A 21,798-nucleotide genomic window follows, 5' to 3' on the forward strand; every position below is an offset into this window, starting at 1 on the left:
GCACTTTCAAATCAAATCTCCCATCGGCTCTCCATTTGTGATATGTCTCCTCCCTAAAAGAACAGGACAAGGAAGTTAGCCTTTCCCCGCCTCTTCATTTTAAAAAAAGGCAGCAGGAAAAGATTCAAGTAAGGCATATCTCGCCAGAACACATCTTTCCAAAAAAATACCTTACCAAAAACAAGACTTTTGCTCAGCTTTGACATAAAAGTCTCCAGGTTCCACCCAACCCTTCTTAGTTCTTAAAGAATGGTGCTAGTTTTAGTCTTTTGGAGGATTCTGGCACTCAGTTAATATTTTTTCCTAGTATTTTGTTGTTAATTTAATATTTGTTATGTGCTGCACTTTTTACATCTTAAGTCTCAGAAGCACCCTACAAATATGTCTGTGAGTGCATGGGAGGAATGGATGCATTCCTCTGGAGTGGGGCACTGGGAGGGATTGGGAGAGATGTGTTGTGTGCCTTCAAGTCTTTTCTGACAAATGGAGACCCTATCATGGAGTTTTCCTGGCAAGATTTGTTGGGTGGATCTTAGCCATTGCCTTCCTCTGAGGCTGAGAGCGTGTGACTTCCTCAAGGTCACCCAGTGGGTTTCATGGCTGAGCTGGGAATCGAACCCTGGTCTCCAGAGTCATAGTTCAACCCTCAAACCACTACACCATGCAGGACTGCACTCCTAAAATAATCAGAGATATTAGGAATGGAGTGTTCCTGCCTAGACACTAACAGTATCATATGAACAGAAGCAAATGGAGAAATTTAGCGGAGACATGCATACACTCCCAACTTTTTACCAATGAAAACGGGGCACCATGCTGGAGACAGCAAGTCTGAGAGTGAGTAGTAATATTAACTACTACTGAGTTAACAGAAATCATTAAAGTATCTCCTAGTGTTTCACAGATGAAAACTAGGACACATGCAGCCAATGAGAGTGGGGTCAAAATGGCAAAAGGTATTAATGAGGGAAAACATACAAAAGCTAGGACAGCATGCAGCAGTTTGCCTTTACCTGAACCTTCTGGGAAGGGCAATATTCTGCCCCTTTCTCTCCCCTGTAGAGCGCAAATTCCTTTTGCACTTTGAATTATGTTTGCAGAGAAAGTTTGGAAAGAACTGGGATATACACGGCCGTGCAATAACAGAGGATGACCAAGATGGCAAACATTACTAAGGAGGAAGAACACACAAGTTAGGAGAGGTTGCAGCAGTTTTCTTTTGCCTGAACCAACTGGCTAATATACCACTCCTTCCTCTCCTTCCATTTCCCCACTGATTTCAATGAGTGCAAACTACTTTTGGACTTTGAACTACTCCCATTGCAGAAACTGAAGCATCCTCCACTTGAGAGGATGAGAGAGAAACTAGGACATTTTAAAAGCAGCTGAAAAAAGCGAAAAGATAGAGACTAAATTAGGATCACCTCTACCAAAACTGGGAAAGTTGGAGTGTATGGACTGGTTGCCTGACAAAAGAGCTAGTCAAAAAGTAAAGTGAAAAATTAAAACTGTTCTTATTTGGCTTTGAACCATTCTTTTTGAATCACCTTGTATTTGGAAGTTGGGAGGAGGAAGTAACCAAGTCTACAAAAGCTTATGACTTCTTTCACCCAGTTAGCCTCAAAGGTGTTAACAAGATCCCTTTGCATACACATCAGAATAGTCAAAATGGCAAAAATTATTAATGAGGAAGAATGCACAGGCTGGGAGCAGCTTCTGCAGTTTGCTTTTGCCCAAGTCTACTGGGAAGGGCAAGACATTCCAGCCTAACATGGCTATGTCTCTAAATTCGTCCTGCATATGGCTGCATCTGCACTGCAGAAATAATTCAATTTGCGACCACTTTAACTGTCACGGCTCAAGGCTACGGAATTCTGGGAACTACAGTCTTGTGAGACGCTTAGCCTTCTTATCTGTCAGAGTTCTGGTGCCACAGCAAACTACAAATCCCAGTATTCCACAGCATGGAGCCACGGCAGTTAAAGAGGTGTCAAAGTGAGTTATTTCTGTAGTTCAGATCAGCCATTACGTCTGCCCCAGGATGAAGGTCTGCTTGATGGGTCCTCTATGTGACCCCCACATTCCACCGTATCTGGGGGCTCAGAGGGGCGAGCTTGTATGTGGAAAGCCCTTAAAGTTGTGCTGTGGGAAGAGGAGGATGAGAAGATTTCCAAATATAGGTGAGCCAGAGAGGTTAGAAGCATGACTCCCAAACTCAGGCTTTCCAGGTGTTTTCAACTTCGGCTCTCAAAATCCCAGAACACTGGGCAAGAACACTGAGGCTTCTTGGAGTTGAAGTCCAAGACACGTAAAGAACCAGAGTTTCGGGATCGCTGGGGTGTATCCACCCTGTAGAATTAATGTTTGACACCCCCCTTTAAGCGCCATGGCGCCATCCCACAGAATACTGGGATTTGGTGTAGTTTGGTGAAGCAATAGCACTCTTTGGCAGGAAAGGCTAAAGACTACATATCCCAGGATTCCACATGATGGAGCTACAGCATTTAAAGTGGTAGTGTCTAACCGCATGGTGTTCCAACATGGTTTAGTGGTTTGAGCGTGGGACGATGACTCTGGAGACCAGGGTTCGACTCCCCACTTGAGTATTAAAACCCAAGGTCAACCAACCTTGGCCAAATCACACTCTCTCAGCCTCAAAGGATGACAACAGCAAACCCACCACTGAGGAAACCTGCCAAGAAAACCCTACTATAGGGTCACCATAAATCAAAAATGGCTTGGAGGCACACAACCACCAGTAACTCCATTATTGTAGGCCAGTGAGTAGACCACTGTGTCCCAAACTTTGGTCTTCGAAATGTTTTGAACTTTGACCCCCAGAAACCTCAGACATCTTGGCCAATGGTCAGGATTTTCTGGGAGCTGAAGTCCAAAGGATCTGGAGGACCAAGGTTTGGGAACCACTAGTAAATGTACTGCGTGGTTGGAGCCACTCTGGTCCTCCGTTTCGGACTACAACTCCCACAAGCCCCAGCCAGCTTGACTAACCCTCTGGGAGCCGAAGTTAGAATCATAGAGTTGTAAGAGACCGCAAGGGCCATCCAGTCCAACTCCCTGCCATGAAGGAAATCCAGATCAAAGCATCCCCGACAGATGGCCATCCAGCCTCCGTTTGAAGACCTCCAAGGAGGGAGACTCCACTACACTCCAAGGGAGTGTGTTCCACTGTCGAACAGCCCTTACTGTCAGGAGGTTCCTCCTAATGTTAGGTGGAATCTCTTTTCCTGCAGCTTGCATCCACTGCTCCGGGTCCTAGACTCTGGAGCAGCAGAAAATAAGCTTGCTCCCTCCTCAATATGACATCCTTTCAAATATTTAAACAGGGCTATCATGTCACCTCTTAACCTTCTCTTCTCCAGGCTAAACATCCCCAGCTCCCTAAGTCGTTCCTCATAGGGCATGGTTTCCAGACCTTTCACCATTTTTGTCGCCCTCCTTTGGACACGCTCCAGTTTCTCAATGTCCTTTCTGAATTGTGGCGCCCAGAACTGGACACAATATTCCAGGTGGGGCCTGACCAGAGCAGAATATAGTGGCACTATTACTTCCCTTGATCTAGACACTATACTTCTATTGATGCAGCCTAAAATCGCACTGGCCTTGTTAGCTGCCGCATCACACTGTTGACTCATGTTCAACTTGTGGTCTACTTGGACTCCTAGATCCCTTTCACATGTTGTCTCCTTAAGCCAGGTGTCCACCATCCTATATCTGTGCATTTCATTTTTTCGCCCTAAGTGCAATACCTTACATTTCTCCCTGTTGACATTCATTTTGTTAGCTGTGGCCCAGCTTTCTAGTCTATTCAGGTCATTTTGAATTTTGATCCTGTCCTCTGGAGTATTAGCTATTCCTCCTAATTTGGTGTCATCTGCAAATTTGATAAGTATTCCCCCAATTTTTTCCTCCAAGTCATTGATAAAGATGTTGAATAACATTGGGCCCAGGACAGAGCCCTGTGGGACCCCATTGGTCACTTCTCTCCAGAATGAAAAGGAGCCATTGTTGAGCACCCTTTGGGTTCGTCTAGTCAACCAGTTACAAATTCACTTAACAGTTGCCTTGTCTAGCCCACATTTTACAAGCTTGTTTGCAAGAATGTCATGGGGAACTTTGTCAAAAGTTGAAAAAAAAATATCCGGAAGACCAAAGTGTGAGGAATTATGGGAATTTGGGGAGGAGGTGAGAGATGAGGCTTCCAGCCTCCTCCTCCTCCTCCCCCAAAGTTTAAGGGACCTCAGAGGAAAAGGAAAACCAGCATGGTGTATTGGATTGAGCACTGAACTGTGACTCTAGAGACCAAGGTTTGAATCCCCATGCGGCTGTGGAAACACACTGGGTGACCTTAGGCAAAGTCACACTCTCTCAGCTTCAGAGGATGGCCATGGCAAAAAAAAACCAACCACTCTGAACAAAAACCCCATGATAGTTTTGCTCTGTGTGTGTGTTCAAGTCATTTCTCATTTATGGCAATCTAAGACGAATCTATCATGGGGTTTTCTTGGTAAGATATGTCCAGAGGAGGTTTTGCCATTGCCTTCCCCTGAGGCTGAGAGTGTGTGACTTGCTCAAGGTGTGTCTCATGGCTGAGCTGGGATCCGAACCTTGGTCTCGAGTTGCAGTCCAACCCTCAAAGCACTAAGGTCCAAAACACACCGCAGAAATGATCCAGTTTGAGACCGCTTTAACAGCCCTGGCTCAATGCCACTGAATCCTGGGAACTGTAGTTTTGTGAGGCATTCAGCCTTCTCTGTCGGAGCGCCCTGGTGCTGCAATGAATTACAATTCCCAGGATTCCCCAGCACTGAGCCAGAGCAGTTAAAGTGGTCTACAAACCCCAAAATTCATCTGAGGAAGTAAACTGAATTGACATTCTCAGACACCTAGGGCTTTATGTATGTATATATCTGTCCCTGGCTCCCACTCCACCAAAAGCATCTGAGGAAGTAGGCTGAAGTCTAGCAAAGCTCCTGCTGCCAACAGTCTCAAAGGTGCTACAAGGCATGAAGTCAAAGGCTTTCATGGCCGGCATCCATAGTTTCTTGTGGGCTTTGGGGCTATGGGGCCATGTCCCAGAAGAGTCTCTGAAGATGCCAGCCACAGTCTGAAAACCCCCCAAATAGCCATATATACTCGACTGTAACTTGGCCTCATGCACGAGTCGAGGCCAGAATTATGGGTTTGATGTGACCCACGGATACGTCGAGGGTAACACTTAGGGACGTGTAACAAAGGACCCAAAGCAGTGGTTCTCACTCTTGCTTTCTGAGACTCCAACTCCCAGAATCCCTGAACCATGGGGATACTGACAGGGACTTCTGGGAATCGAAGTCCAAAACATCTGGAGGCCCAAAGGCTGAGAACTACTGGTCTAAAGGATAAAAGGAAAGGGAAACGGTGCCAAAGAAGTAGGAAGAAAGAGTTCAAGCGCAGCCCTTGCATTCGCTCTGAATGAGCAGACTCTGGGTTTTGGGGGTCAGTTTCTTTAGACTGAAGTTCCTAGACTTAGAGGTGCGCATTCCCGGTCTGCGCTACGCTCCGCGCAGGGTTTCCAGAGACTAACGCGGCTTCGTCTTTGCATACAAACCCCAGAATGCAACGGCCGGGAGGCAGCCAGGAGATTCGCCTTCCGTATATTGTGCGTATTGATGGTTTCATAAATATGTGGCTCAGTGCTAGGGATCCTGGGAATCGTAGTCACTGAGTGCGGACGAAGCGCTGCCCTACCTGCCTCGCTGGGAGCTCTGGGGAAGAAGGCGCGCCCTCCCCGCTCCTCCTCCTCCGGCGGCAGCGACTCCTCGCCTTTACTTTGACCTCTTTCCGCCGTTCCTGCTCTCCCTCTCTGTGCTTTCCTCCTCTTGGCCCCGCCTCCCGGCTCGCTGACGTCACCGCCTTATCGACCAATCCCCGCTTCTCTCTCCTCCCTTCAACCTAAGTAGCCTCCAGCTCGCAACGGCCGTTGAGGGAAAGGGGGCGGAGCTATCAAAGAAAGGGAGGGGGAGGAAAAGAGAATCAGTCAACCAAGTGCCATGCCGCGGCCAATCACGAAGCTCGATCTAGCAGCACGCGGGGATGGGCGGGGAAAGTGGTAGAAAGGTGTGCGCATGCGCCGACCCCACCCAAGCTTTCTCAACCTTTCGATTGCTTCATTTTTTGGACTTCAACTCCCAGGAGTCTCGGCCAGCTTGCCCCAATGATCAAGGATTCTGGGATGTGAAGTCTAAAAGTGCCTAAAGGATCCCAAGGTTGAGAAACGCCGGAAGGGAAAGAGGAGGGAGCTTATCGCTTTCTTAAATCGACGCCGTGTCGCTTTAAAAATGTGGTCCCTCCCTCCCTGTTGCATTTTGGACGTTGTAGTTTAGGGGAAGGGGCGTTTAGAATATTCAAACAGCCAGCTCTTAAACGTTAATGAACCACAAGCCGCAAAATGCAACAGGAGGCAGAGGGAAGGACATGGCAACCACGTGACTCCGCCGCAGCCAATCGGAAAGTTGTAGAAAGCGGAATGGGAGGGGACACTTGCCCAGATGGGTTGTGCGCAGGCGCGATGGATTCACTGCCGCTCTCTCCATGCTCCCTCCTTACAATGTGTCTCGAGTTCACACGGCGGTTGGAGCGGGGCTATGGAAGAGCAGCGGAGAGATGTCGGCCACTTGACGCGCCGCAGCTAATCAGGAAGCTGTATCGGGACCACACTGAAGGGAAATAGTGTAGAGGCGTGTTCCCATGCGCAGGCGCAGTTGTTTACTGCTACCCTTCTCCCTGCACTTTCCTCTTCACTCATGTAAGTGGGAGGGGCTAAGGAAAAGAGGCGGGGAAAAGAGCACGTCAATTTCGCCACCCGCGGCTCGCCACAGCCAATCAGGAAGCTCAATCTGGCGCCACGCGGAGAGGGCGAGGCGGGGACATTGTAGGAAAGTATGCGCACGCGCCTTGGGTGGCTGGTTCTTCCTGGTAAGGAGCCTCGAGCTCGCGCGGCGCTTGGGGAGATGAAAGGGGAGGGGTTAAGGGAAAGAGGCGGGGGAAACAGAACGTGTCAATCACCTGGCGCGCAGCAGCCAATCAGACAGTTTAATGTGGTTGCACGTTAGGGAGAGTAGATTTGGATGGAGAGGTCTCTGTACGCATGCGCAGTTGCAGCCCGCTCTTAGGAGGAGGCGTGGCTTAAGCGCGCTCTCCTGGTCCTGGAGGAAATCCGTTGATAAAAAAGTGTCCTGCTGCGCATGCGCGCTACGTTCCACACAGCAGAAATAACCCAGTTTAACACCGCTTTAAGCGCCATGGCTCAGTGCTGTGGGGTGAGTTCACTGGTATGAAAGCGTGTTCAAACCGGATTGCTTTCTGCAGTGTGGATGCAGCCTTAGCTACTTTATTCGTTTCTCTTTGCTTTCATGGCAGTGCTGCCTTCTGTTGTTTAGCATTTAAGAACTGGGATTTCAGAAAAGAGGAATGGTGCCATCAAGGAATACCTTAAAATAATGATAATGATAATAATAATGCTAAAAATAACGCCTGAGAAGAAGAAGAAGAGGAGGAGGAAGAAAAGCTTTCCCCCAACATTTTGTAGCCGTTCTTAATGAATTTTAGGGAGCTGGGTTTGAAAGACGCCAGGAAAATACTGTACCAATCACCTTTGTTAAGTGCAATTTCTTTTGGTGCTTTTGATTGATTTTTATTTATTTGTTTAATGTTTCATATCAGTTAATTAAAGTGTTGGAAAGTTAAGTCAAAGACTCCTTTCTTTTATCAGGATCGTTTCATTCAGTCTCATGGAAACACCACAAAAGTCCAAACAAGTTGTGAGGGAGAAATCCAATATCATTTTTTGGATTTAGGACACTGCAAAAACTATGCCATCAATTTTGCAACCCTATGTAAGGCGAGGGGGGGGGGTATTTATATGGCACGTGACGGTAAAGTTTGCACCCCCCAGCTTTTCCAGCTTAACCAGGAGTCTCCTAATTAATCCTCTGTCCACAAAACGAACCAACGTTTGGGCCACACAGTACAGTATACAGAAAACCTACATACACAGAACTCCAACCAGGACAAAAAAGAAGCATAATAAAAAACACGTAAACCAAGTAAAACGGATCTGTGAACCCACTTCTTAGAAGACGAATTGAAGCACCTAGACTGGGTTCTGCAGGCAAATAGTTCATAGGATCATAGAGTTGGAAGAGACCGCAAGGGCCATCCAGTCCAACCCCATTCTGCCATGCAGGACCTCTCAATCAAAGCATCCCCATTGACAGATGGCCATCCAGCCTTTGCTTAAAGACCTCCACAGAAGGAGACTCCACTACACTCCGAGGAAAAAGTGTGTTCCACTGTCGGACAGCCCTTACTCTCAGGAAGTTCTTCCTAATGTTGAGGTGGAATCTCTTTTCCTCTTTTGCATCCATTGCTCCAGGTCCTAGTCTCCGGAGCAGCAGAAAACAAGCTTGCTCCCTCCTCAATATGACATTCCTTCAAGTCTCTCATATCACCTCTTAACCTTCTCTTCTAAACATCCCCAGCTCCTTAAGTCATTCCTCATAGGACATGGTTTCCAGACCATTCACCATTTTAGTCGCCCTCCTTTGGACACATGGCTCCAGTTTCTCAATGTCCTTTTTGAATTGTGGTGCCCAGAACTGGACACAATATTCCAGGTGGGGCCTGACCAGAGCAGAAAAGAGTGGCATTATTACTTCCCTTGCCAAACCCAGAAGGCAGACCTTTCCCACCAATGGTCACTGATGGGATGCTGCAGCCACTTGGCACCTAACTTATTGTGGTGCACGCTTAGGTTATGCATATGTATTTATATTGTATGGAGGTTTATTGCACCTAGTGCACTGTATTTACATTTTATATATAGCTGTGTGATACTGCTTTTTATTATGTTACTAGTATTTTGAAACGGCCCTTGGGCTACTCAATAAATTGTATTGATTGATATTGTGGGGCTGCTGATAAAGTGGGGAAGGGAGGTAACTCTTTTTCTTGCCCAACCAGCAGCCCCATCAGACCCAGAAGGGATCAATAGGTGTCCACCGCAGCACCCCATCCCTCACCAGCGGCCACAGCCAACGGACAGCAGAGGCACCTTGGCTGGCAGAAGGGGTGCCTGAGTGTTTCAGTTTGCACCCCATGTGCCCCTCTAGTCGCACTTCTGTGCAAAGGGATCCATATAGCAGCTTTTGAGACTAACCAAGCAAAAATAATTGCAGCATAAATTTTTGTAGACTTGGTCTACTTCCTTAGATGCATGAAGGTAATACAAGATCCTTTTGCATTATAAGACCTTTACAGTCGGCCCTCCATATCCACGGTGGGGGCTTGGAACCAAACTCCAGCAGATACCAAGGCCCCGCTGTATTTATTTATTTATTTCTGAGAAAAAACAAACTTAAACTTTTAAATTGAGGCAAAACAAATTGTTTCTGGCCTGTACACAAAACCTGTGCCCTGGAACTCTTTCGGCATGTGTTCTGATGTACTTCATGTTTCAAATCAATACTTTGCAATTCAGGAGAGTTTCTTTCAAATTTTGATTAAGCAGACGCAGTTACAAACATCCTTAGTATGCCCTTAATTTTCCACAGCAATATTGGAAGATTTTTACACTTAGAATTCAATGAAAATCAATTCACATCTGAGCTGAGTCTTGTGGGAGCTATCCTTTGCTTGCATTTCAGGTTGCTTTTGATACTATATAAATTTGATGGGCTACGATCAACCATGAGATATGCTCCCCCTCCCCGGTCCTTCACCTTGAGAGCATGCTTAGCAATACTTGTCTCTCTCTGTGTTTCTTGGCTTATAAATTATGCAAAGTTTCTGATTTTCTGCATGTTGCTTTCTATACCCAAATCAAAGGCATGCAAATGCAGTTTTCCTTTTGCTGTTTGCAAGGAGTATAGGGCTTGAATTTATTAATAATAAAGTAAACATGCACATTTACACATGGAAAACAAATCTTCTGCTAGATGAGCAGACCGCATTCTCTGTGTAATGTCTTGTGGTGGTTAAAGTAAATAACCCTATGAATTGTGAAAGGGTTCCATCAGCAATATCACTATATTTATTGTTGCTGTAGTTGTCAACTGCCCGACTCATGGTGGCCCTCCAAGACCTCTTGTCCTCCATTGCTCTGCTTAAGTCCTTAGGTCTTCATGTGTATGACCACCCTAACTGCATTCGTCCATCTGGTGTGTGGCCTTCCTCTCTTTCTAATATCTCCAACCTTTCCTACCATTGTCTTTCCTAATGAGTCATGTCTTCTTTTGCCTCATCATGAGAAGTCATGATGCATTGGAAAATCAAATAATGCTGGGAAAGTTGGAGGGGTGTAGAAAGAGAGGAAGGCTGCATGCTAGATGGATGGCCTCTATTAAGGAGGCACAGGTATGAATCTACAGGAACTAAACAGAGCAGTGAAGAACAGGGAGTCTTGGAGGTGTCTGATCCACAGGGTCACCATGAGTCGAGATCAACTTGTGGCAGTTAACAACAAAACATGTCTTCTCATGATGTGGCCAATTTGATCATCATGGCTTCCAGGGAGAGTTCAGGCAATCTGTTCAAGGACCCATTTGTTTGTCTTTTTGGCTGTCCACAGTATTCTCAGCACTCTTCTCTAGTACCACATCTCAAATGAACTAATTTTCTTCTTATCCATTTTCTTCACAGTCCACCTCTCATGGAGATGGGGAATACAATGGCTTGGACAATCGTAACTTTAGTCCTCAATTGTATCTCTTTACTCTTTAAGGTTGTGTCTCATTCTTTCATTGCTGCCCTTCCCATTCCTAGTCAGATTAACAGAACAATTGATTTCCCTGATGTTAGGAGCCCTGGGATGCTTCTTGGATAGCAAGTGAGATCAAATGAATCATTTTCCATGAAAACAGAGGGACAAAGATATGACTGTCAGAAATAAACGGTAAGTTTTGTATCACTTGTATTGAATAAACAGTATGACTCCCTTGCCAAGGAAACGCCATGATTTGTTTGCCTTATGGTTGCCATAAGTTGAAAACGATTTGAAAGCACACAATAAATGACCCCCTTATCCATGGTTTCACTTACCCATGTCCAGGAAGGAGTATCTCTAGGCATCTGGAGGTCCTCCAGTGCAACTCTATAGCCAGCTTCTGGCAGAAATATAGGGTTTGTCATGATCCATGAATTTTGCTAACTGCAGTAAACATGGCAGGCCCATGATAAGCAGCCTGTGGGACTCTAAAATGTTGAACTCTGACATTTCCAGTGAAACTTCTTGTTCATTCAGTATTTTGTTGTTCCTTGCCATCTCGACCTTATAGGAACCCTATGAGTCCCGGGATGGCATAGTGGTTTGAGTGCTGGACTATGTCATGGCCAGCCAAGAGCCGGTCTCAGAGGATGAGGATGTAGCTCCTCTAGTGCAAGGGGAAATTGAGGCTAAACCAGGTGCTAATCCTGCTCTGCCAGATCCCAGCTGCAACCTCCCAGCCCCAGAGGAGGAGGCTCAGCCAGGTCCTAGTGCTGGAGGGATTCCTCCTGAGACTCAGCAGCCTAGTGGTGACTCTGGGGAAGAGCCAAGCTTAGAGGTGCCTTCCTTTAAGCAACGCAGGTCTGAGAGTGCTTGCGTGCGTCGGTCCAGGAGAATTGCTGAGAGACAATTGGCAAACAAGCCTCAGCTGGCACCGAGAAGAGAGTCTCCTACTTAACCACCTGGGAGAGGCCTACTTGGTGCTAGAGTTTATTGCCGTATCCTTCTGTGCGATTACTGTCAGCACTAGCTCCTTGCTCCCTGGAACCCTCGTTTGCCTCTGGAACAGACTGAACTCTTGTTACCTTCTGGCTGCCCTGATCTTGGACCGAACTGACTTCTGTGGACTCTGGAATCCTGACCTTGGTTTTGTTACTGGTGTGCTTCTTGTGGAATAACTGAAAGGTCTGTAGCCTGCCTTTTAGCTCTTTTTTTGTTAAACAATCCTTATCAGTGTTTGTTTGGACTTGTGCTGGCCATAGTCCAGGACAGACTATGACTCTGGAGACCAAGGTTCAATTCCCTACTCGATCACCTTGGGCAAGTTACATTTTCTCAGCCCCAGGAGAAGACAATGGCAATCCTCCCCTGAACAAATGTTGCCCAAGAAAACCCTGTAATAGGTTCACCTTAGGGTCACCATAAGTAAGAAGCAACTTGGAAGCACAGAATAATGATGATAAAGAGTGAGAGAAGAACCTAGTTAATCATCTCAGGCAAGTATGTTCCATACTGGAAAAGGTTTCCCTTTGGTTTTCTCTACTAATCTATGTGAAGGCGAGGAAGTGGAATGAAGTCCAATTCCTTGGTAGAAGAGTCAAAAAGAAACAATGGGGTCAGAAAACTCACCTTTTAAAAAGGTGAAAGATTTCTGAAGAGAAACCAGAGTGTATGAAACTGGCAACCTTTTAAATCAATGGTACGGGAACAACTAAGTCTTCAGATCTTCTTGGAGGGCAATTCCCATCAGCCTCAGCCAAGAGGGATGATGGCTATTGCCATCCAGCAACATTTGGTGGGTCATACTTTCTCCATCCTTGTTTTACATCAAGCTATTTCCTCTCTTCTTGTATTTCCCATCACTGGTACAGAGATCCTTCAGCTAAAGTGAAAATTGTAGAGCATGGAAAACTGAGTCTTGAAACACCACTCTCTTCTCCATAATCTCCATGAAAGGACCAAAGTGTACATGACACCAGTTATGGTATTAATCCTTGTATGATTGTTTTCTTTTATTAAGATTGTAATCAAGCATTATAAGCACATTTAATATGGTTTTGGCATGATTAAAGAAGATTCCCATACTATGTTGTTGTTGTTGTTGTTGTTGTTGTTATATCCCACCATTCTCCCAATATAGGGACTCAAGGCAGCTAACAACAAATTCAAAACAACAAAAATTAAAAACAGTACAAAATCATTAAAAAGTATAATATTTTGAAAAACAATTAATTACAATTAAACATTAAAAAATATGAAAATGTATTTTTTAAAAAACTACACAAACCTTGAAATCCAAATCACACAACATTTAAAAGGCCAACCCTCATCAGTCTGAAAAATCCTGATGGCACAGGCTTGAAACCATTGTAATTGCCATGGCTCTGTTCTATGGATTCCTGGGATTTGTAGTTTGGTGAGGCATTTTATGTCCAAAAGCCCTAGTTCTATAGTTTAAAGGACTGTAGTAGAGAGTGCTAAGGATCTCATTAAACTGCAAATCTCAGGTTTCTATGGGACAGACCCATGACAGTTAAAGCAGTATCAAAGTGCCATAATTGTGCAGTATGGATACAGCCAATATCTAGTCCCCTTGTCAGAGGGTGGCAAAGCAGGTTTAAACCACAGTGTGGGAGCAGAGGAGCCTTTAACATTTAAATTAGCATCAACAAATATTACGCAGATCTTTGTTCTCTTTTGTCCTTTGTTTTCTGTGATTAATATCCTCTCTCTTTGTGACATGTAGCCAGTCTCATGATACCTCAAAAGACAGAGAGGTGTGTGTGTGTGTGTGTGTGTGTGTGGTCTTTTTCTTCACTAGAAAAATCTGAATTTAGGAAGGAAAAGTTACAATCTTTTCCTGTATTGTTACAGGTGCTGTAAAACTGGTATTTAAATTGTGCTTTTGGTGTGACAGGCGAGGGAAAATATAAAAATTTAAATCTGTTTGATAAAATCTGCTGCCACTTTCAGGTAATATCATAAAAGGGAGGGAGGAAGATGAAGAATGAATGCAACCTAAGAAAAATGAGAGTCTTGGACCATTGATGTTACACTAAAAAGGAGAATGAGTGGAGAGATTTTGCCTCTTAGCTTTGGTACCCCTTTCTGTCATTTTTGTGGAGCTCTATGTTATTAAAGTGCTCTCTGTTCGTGCAGTTTTAGAGATAGCCGTCTATCAGCATGGCTATTAGGAAACTCAATTTTTATAACTGAGATAAAAATATATATATTTGCTTGCTCTCCACTCTTCCTTCTAAAAGGACAATTTGTTCATCTTTCCCATTTCACTTTAAAAATCGCAGTTTTAGCCCATTTCCTGTATTTATGAGGATCCGCCTGAGCTACAACTCGGGATGCTTAGACCTTAGACTAGTGAAGGTTTGTGGCTCACTACCTTTTTGTTGGGAGAGAAGTGTTTCAAGACAAAAGGCAGAGGGGCAACTTGATCTTCTAGCCACACTGTCAAGATCCCATTACTCAGAATCAGTGTTGGACAGTGTTCTGTTGTCACAATGAATAATTGGGTTTTAGTGCAAACTGTAAATTAGCTATCCTTCAGACTATAACACAGTGCAGATTCACTGCCCCACTGACATCAGAGCCACCAGCCCCCACAGTTTTTCGTTGTGAAAATTTATCATCTCCCACATGCACTGCTATTGTGAGTATTGCAACTAAGTACAGACACCATAAAAATCATACAAAGAGCAGGCTTAGACTCAGAAGGAGGTGAGAAGATGGGAGGAAGGAGCATCAATAATCCAAGATGTGCAGGTGACACCATACTAAGAGTGGACTTGGAACAATTATTAAGGAAAGCTAAAGAAGAAAGTGCAAAGACAGGTTCACTGTTGAACATAAAGAAAACAAAAATAAAGACCATGGAGAAGTTACATAAATTCAGCCTAAGGGATCAAAATAGTTAACGATTTCCCATACCTTGGATCAAACATTAATCAGAACTGAGACTGCAGTCAAGAAATCAGAAGATGGTTAGGAATTGGAAGGGTAGTAATGAAAGAACTAGATGATCCTAAAGGGTAAAGATATACAAATGAACACTAAAGTTAGAATCATTGTATTTCCCTTTACCATATACAGAAGGGAGAGATGGACAGTGAAGAAAGCAGATAGAAAGAAAACCAACTCCTTTGAGATGTGGTGCTGGAGAAGATTGCTGAAGACACCATGGATGGCCAAAAAGACAAACAAATGAGTCCTAGAACAGAACAAACCTTAACTCTCCCTGGAAGTCAAGATGGTTAAATTGAGGCTATCATTCTTTGGCCACATCATGAGAAAGCAGGATTCATTAGATAAGACAATATACTCAGTAAGGTAGAAGGTAGTAGAAAGAGAGGAAGATGGCACACCAGCTGTATAGACTTGATCAGGGAGGCCATGGGTCTGAATCTATGTGACTTAAGCAGGGCAGTGGAGGATAGAGGGTCATGGAGATGTCTCATTCACAGGGTTGCCATGAGTCAGGCCCAACAAGAAGACAGTTAAGAACTACAAATAGAAAGCATAGAGAAGTTTGTGCAGACTTTGGAAGCAACACACTACAATTAATAATTATATCTGCAATATGCTATTTTTTGAGGGGGAAAAGGGCATAAAAATGTAATTTTATGAAAAAACAGAATGATTGGTAACATTGGGGCTCAACAGACAGGCAACTCCATGCTGCCCATTTTTGCCCCACACCATTGCTGCAGCAACCAAGTGGCACAGTAACAATGTGCTCCCTCTCGGGAGCAGAAAGAAGTTGTCAAAAGCAATTTCCTGGAAGGAGTGCTATTGGCATGCTTCTGTGCCCTGATCACGTTCCTTCCAACCACCGCCGTTTGGGCGCTGCACCACACTCATGCTATCATGGCGCCACCCATGTAGACTGGGGCGAGCCATGATGGCAGCCTCCTCACATACTAGGGCTATTGGGCATGTAAATGCACAGCCTCATCTAGCCTTGTTATGTTAAGCTGAAATTTTCTGCATTTTGGTGTCTGTGTTTTCCCTGTACTCTGGACAACTATGATCTTTGAAGCATGGGAGCATGTCTACAATACCTCATATGTACATCAGATATAATAGTTTGCAAATGAGAAACTTTAACACCTCTGAAGTCAGAAAGACAGGCAAATGAGGCAGGATGTTTTGCCGGACAAGCCTGATAAGGCTGATTTACAACTTAATTCTCAACCCAGACATTGCCAGACCAAGCAATCCTTTACAATGTAGATTTGATTCCCTTTGATGTAAAACAAACACCTTTGCGTTCAGGCTAGGTTTTGCTTATAAAAGATCCCCAAAATTCTTTGTCAGTGGGCTAGTTGGAAGGCATGGGGACACTCTGTGACTCTGAACTCTGACCAGTCCCAGTACATCCGTTCTCTCTCTGCTCACCTAAATGGCTGTATCCCACGCTATCCTCCTCTGAATTGGACCCGGAGTCAAGCCTCTCTCGTGTAATTATCGCCATTAGTTCAGCCTCTAGCTATTCCAAGTTAACTCCTGATTTCCTTAGTCCTGGCATGTACATGTGAGTGTATGTGTATTGTAGTGTGATTTTCTCTCATTAATAAAAGAAACACTTCATTCAGAGAATTCTACCTCAGCATTATTCCCCTGATCCCTTATAAAAGATCTTTTGGTATACATAAGGGAAACAGTCTCGAGGGTCCTTGTAGCCGACTCAATAAATTGAGCTAAATAAAATTCCCCTAGAGAGACTCTTGGCTACAACACACATGCATGCAGAACAGACACAAACTGAAAGGCTAGCATCCTGTTTGTGGCATACACATATGTAAGTCAAGCTATGCATGGAGGGTGAATTATTTGCCACGATGCAACAGATTTATTCAACTGATAGCAGTGGAAATGGAGTCATGCATACAGCAGTGTTGTACATCACAACTGCATATTGCAATGGCTTCCAGTCACTGACGTGTGTTGCACAATGTTGCTATTCTGCATGAGGGTTCTGTAATGCTAACACAGTTTACCTCCGGCTGTTGATATTTATATTACACTCAAGAGGTGTTGGATTGCAGGCAAAGAACATGTCCAGTTGAGAGGGGGGGAAAACCTGTTGTGCCCCAAGTTTTGGTCCTATACAGACCAGTTTTATTTTGGAGATCCACACATTGTTTTCTTCATCTTGAATTATTTCCTGGGAATTCCCAGCATTATCAAGGACTTTTCATTATTGCTTCCCAGGTTGGTTTAAATCAGTGGGAGATACAGACCCCTCCTGGGGGTGGTGGAAAGTCCCAGGGGGGCGGTGAAGGAAAAGTGAGGGGGAAAGGGGGGGGCGGGGGGACCTTCAGTCAAAGTATTGGTGTGCAAGAAAGACAAGGGGAACCAATGGCCTTTAGGACTTTGCTCCCAGGATGACTGAGCAGCCAGTCAAACAATGACCAAAAAGACTCTCCCCTGTGCCAGCCTTTGCTGCAAGACTGGCACAAGCAAAAAGCTTGTTGGTCGCTGCTCAGCCAGCTGCTCGGTTGCTGCTCCCAAGGTGACTGGGTGCAAAGGGAGCAGCGACTGAGATTAGTTGTTCTGAATTTGAAATAGAACAGTAGACCTGATATCAAAAAATACGCCCGGGGAGCACTAGAATTGTCACTCAAGAGGAAAGGGGGCAGTAGCCTGGAAAAGTTTTGGGGGGCACTGGTTTAAATTAACCCAGTCCTTTCCAAAATAAAATGTATCTGTACTTGCCTGTGTGTTTGTACAAAGAGATAGATATGGCTCAACATAGCTTGTTTGGGCCTCTTACAGGATGCCTTAGAGGGAGACTTATAATGACAACCTACGCTTTGAAATTTGCCACTGTTCAGAGGAGAATAGAAGATAACTAATATGCATGCTAGGATCTTTACAGCTGCATTTGTTCATGTCATGGAACCCCAAATGCTTTGTTTCAGGTGTTGACTTAAGTAGACAAGCTATCAGGGTGTCACAACTACAAAGAAGGACAAGGCACCGCAAAATGTAAGACATTCAAGAAAAAATAGGACATTTCCTAAAAACACTAATATAAATGTTAATTCATGCTTCTTAGTCATGCTCAGAATGGAGGACATCTTGAAATTCTGGCTCAGTCATGTGAACTCACTGGGTGGCCTTGGGCAAGTCACATTCTCTCAGTATCAGAGGATGGCAATGGCAAACCTCCTCTGAAGAAACTTGCCAAGAAAGTTTGCCTTAGGGTTGCCATAAGTCAGAAATGACATGAAGGCACACAACAGCAACCATCTCTTACACTCTATATTCCATTATATAGTCAGCCCTCCACATTTGCGGGAGTTAAGAGTTTAGGACCCCCACTAAAATGGAAAAATTAAATATTTCTACCCCCCCCCCCAGAAAAAACCTTAGCGAGTCTATATTTCTATTGCTATGGTCTAAGGCATCCAAGCGAAGTACTGCTTATGTCCTGCCATCGCAGGGCATGCCTTGTAGTCCCAAATGGAAGGAGAAACAGTCTACCTGGTGTTATTTTATGCATTGATTATTTGCATAACTTTTAAAAAGTTTTCTTGAAATTTTCTGGTCTACAAATGTTTGTGATTTTCTATCGTGGGCTGCAAAACTCCAAAAAAATCCCACTTAATTGTTTATAACAAATTTGTGAATAATCAAATCTGTGAAAGTTAAACCCATGAATGTTGAGATTCAACTGTATGCACATGTCACAGTATAAACTTGCTTGAGGATTGGGGTCTGCTGGAGGGGCCCTCTTCTGTGTCCCTTTGTGTAGGGACATTGGGAAGGGCTTTCTCTGTTTTGGCACCTTGTTTGTGAAATGCTCTTCCCTGGAAAGCCCAGCTGATGTCAACACTAGATTCATTTTGGCACAGTTAAACCCTGGATTGTTATTAAAAGCCTTTTGGGGTCTAATGGATTTATTGAATTTACTGAAATCTATACATATACAAAGTTTAGAAGTATTTTCAATGCTTTTACATTATTAAATTGTCCTATACATTATTATTAACTGATTAAAATAGTTGTGTCACAATTTCATATCATAAAATCTCAAGAATGCACCTAATAAAATCCGTACAAACAATTTTCAAAATTTAAACAATGAAAAATAATTTAATTGGTTGAAACTGGTTTTATTTATATGTCACCCTGAGGTTTTATGGTATGGGGCAGAATATAAGTATTTTAATAAATGAATAATATTTTGTTTCATACATTTTAGGGTTTTTTTCTCATTAAAATGTGAAGATAGTTGTATCAGCTCTGGGGATTTATTAATTCAGTTTGCCACTGGGCTGTGCTATTACTCTATGTATTTGGTGCACTTATTTCTCAGAGACCCATTCTCGCAATGCATTATTCAGCAGGATGAACATGGCTAGTGTGCGGCATAAGTTGTACATTGTCATAAGAAAATGCTGAATGATTAATGCCAAGGTAAGTATCACCATTTCAGCTCTGTGGCAATGTTATCCCCATCTCCCCATGTAGCTTGAACATTTCCAGTTCTTCCCTTAAAGGCATTAGGCATGGATGCTGCCTGTATGATTCACCAAAATAAGTTTATTGAAGACTCAGACTCACAGTTTTACCTTTTGTTTTTAAGGTATACCCCTAGAGAGACCTATTGAAGCTCACAGGATAAGGCCAGCAATAAATCTCATAGCAGAAATCCACTCAGCTCATTTTTAATAAGATGTAGAGTAACTGCCTGTGTCCCTGTAGTTATCCAAAATTCTTCCTTGCACTGCTAAGTTTTCCAGACTCTTTTCTGCAGATGGTTAGAATTATGCTGTCCATGCATGAAATGGAGAAAAGGACTGGGTAGCAGGTGATATGGAAAATTCCAATCTGAGACCATGAAAAACTGATGCCCAGCAGAGTAGACAATGCAAAGCTACACAATTATAGCACTGTGATTCCATCTGCAATGGTTCCATCCATCTTGGGATTTGCAGCTTTAGGGAAGAGTATTCATAATTCTCAGCAAGAAATACTAGGATTTCATAGGCTGTAGCCATGATAGGGTAAAGTGGAATTATAGTGCCATTGTTATATAGTGTGAAAGGACCTTTGGCAGGTTTCTGTCACCTCCTCCAGATGAGCCAAAAGTTGTAGTAAATGTTGCTGTCTATTCTATTCTGGATTTTACACCATTCAGCAGTTGTTTCCTCTGCCTTATCCAGCAACACACACACACACACACACATATATAAAACAATGCAGGATATATAGAGAGACAGATATATATATATATATATATATATATATATATACATATACATACACACACATATATACACACACACAGAGAGAGATAAAGAGAGAGAGAGAGAGTTTTGTCCCCCTTTTTTCTTGCTCGACTAGTTAACCAAAAACAGCTGAATCTGTTATTCCTTGACTTCTGCTATAGCCACTGTGTGATTTATCTGTTATTTTAAGGTATGTTTTAATCTATGAATTGTTTAATTGTATTTCAGGGGATGGGTTGTTGGGATTTGATTGTATTTCTAACATGTAAGCCACCCTGGTTGTGTTGCATAGGGAGGTGGGGTACAAATAAGTATTATTATTATTATTATTATTATTATTATTATTATTATTAACTGTCCTCATTCTTCTTCACCAATATCCACATTTTCTGTCTTGTTGTTATGTGCCTTCATGTTGTTTCTGACTTATGGTGACCCTAAGGTGAACCTATCATGGGATTTTCTTGGCAAGATGTATTCAGAAGAGGTTTGCCATTGCATTCCCCTGAGGCTGAGAGACAGTGGCTTGTCCAAGCTCTTCCAGTGGGTTTCATTGCCAAGCCAAGAATCAAACCCTGGTTTCCAGAGTCACAGGTCAGCACTCAAACCACTACTGGCACAGCTAATATTTTTAAAATCAAAATTGTTAAATTCATAGCAGTATGCCTCTTGAGGTCTATAACAGGAAAAGACAGGAAATGTAAAGCAACAACAAGAATGTACAGTCTGATAACCTGAAAAGTAATGACGGAAGGAAAGTCGGAGCAAAACCTTCATAGTAGTAGTTACACTATCCATTCAACGTATAATTGGTGAGAATGCCCAGAAGCACAGGAGGAACAGAGACTATACATACAGATGTGGGAAATTACCCCTGCCTCAACTGGAAGCTGCTGGAACAGGGGGGAAACCCCAATTACTCTTTATCATGAGTTTTAAAAGTTGTGGCTAGTCCTGGAAATTGTGAGAAATAGACCAGGAGAGGAGATGTATCATAGGGAAATTTTTTTTAAAAAGCCCAGCAAGTACATTTGTCCCTCCACATTTATGGCTTTGACTTTTTCAGATTTGGTTCTTCATAGATTTTATGAATATGTTCTCTCTCTGAATATCTAGGCCCTCCAGCGCAACTCTATGGTCAACTTTAACCAAAAGTTGCACTGAAGGACCTAGAGACTCCTAGAGAACACTCCATTAGGCATTTGTAGCTCCTCCAGCATATTCCTATGGTCCATGTCTGGCAGTCCTGTGCCCCTAGCCCCAGCAAATACCTGAAAGAGTGCAGTGGAGCACATTACTTGATAGCTAGTTTAGGGATTAAGTTTTATATGTAGGATCATTTGTGATCTTCATTAGGTTTAATACTTGTACTGTCATTCCTGGCAAAAAGATCACTACTTTGATAGAAAACTGAGCAGAGGATGACTCTGCGATAAACTGACCTTTACTGCACTGAAAATTGTCCTCCTAATTGCAATGGCATGGGAGAAGGGGCAAACAGTATCCTCCCAAACTGAAAAGAAGGGCTGGGTGGGATTTTCTGAGTTCGCATTTTTCGATGAAAATACTCATTTTGCACTGACTGAGCCCCTCCATGGGAGGGAAGTTTCCAATCATGCAATGCATTTCAGCATTGCAATAGAATGTGCACAAAACCATGTTCAGATTTTAAAACTGCAAGTAGTTTTTTGTGGGGGTTTTTGGGCTATGTGACAACGTTTTAGAAGGGAACAACTCTTCTAGAACATGGCCACATAGCCCGAAAAACCCACTAAAAAACTGTGG

The 21,798-nt window shown here is 43.6% G+C and overlaps 1 protein-coding gene across 1 annotated transcript in view; it reads right to left on the minus strand.

Annotated features, from left to right (window-relative positions):
- The window catches only part of ZFAT (zinc finger and AT-hook domain containing), a 187,054-nt gene extending 181,079 nt beyond the window's left edge, over positions 1–5,975 (minus strand). Inside the window, 1 exon segment of the mRNA XM_042461673.1 lies at positions 5,749–5,975. The gene's annotated coding sequence lies outside the window, so the exon portion shown is untranslated.
- Positions 5,976–21,798: the final 15,823 nt, after the last annotated feature.

Source organism: Sceloporus undulatus, chromosome 4 (genome assembly GCF_019175285.1).
Source record: "Sceloporus undulatus isolate JIND9_A2432 ecotype Alabama chromosome 4, SceUnd_v1.1, whole genome shotgun sequence".
Taxonomy (NCBI): Eukaryota; Metazoa; Chordata; class Lepidosauria; order Squamata; family Phrynosomatidae; genus Sceloporus; species Sceloporus undulatus.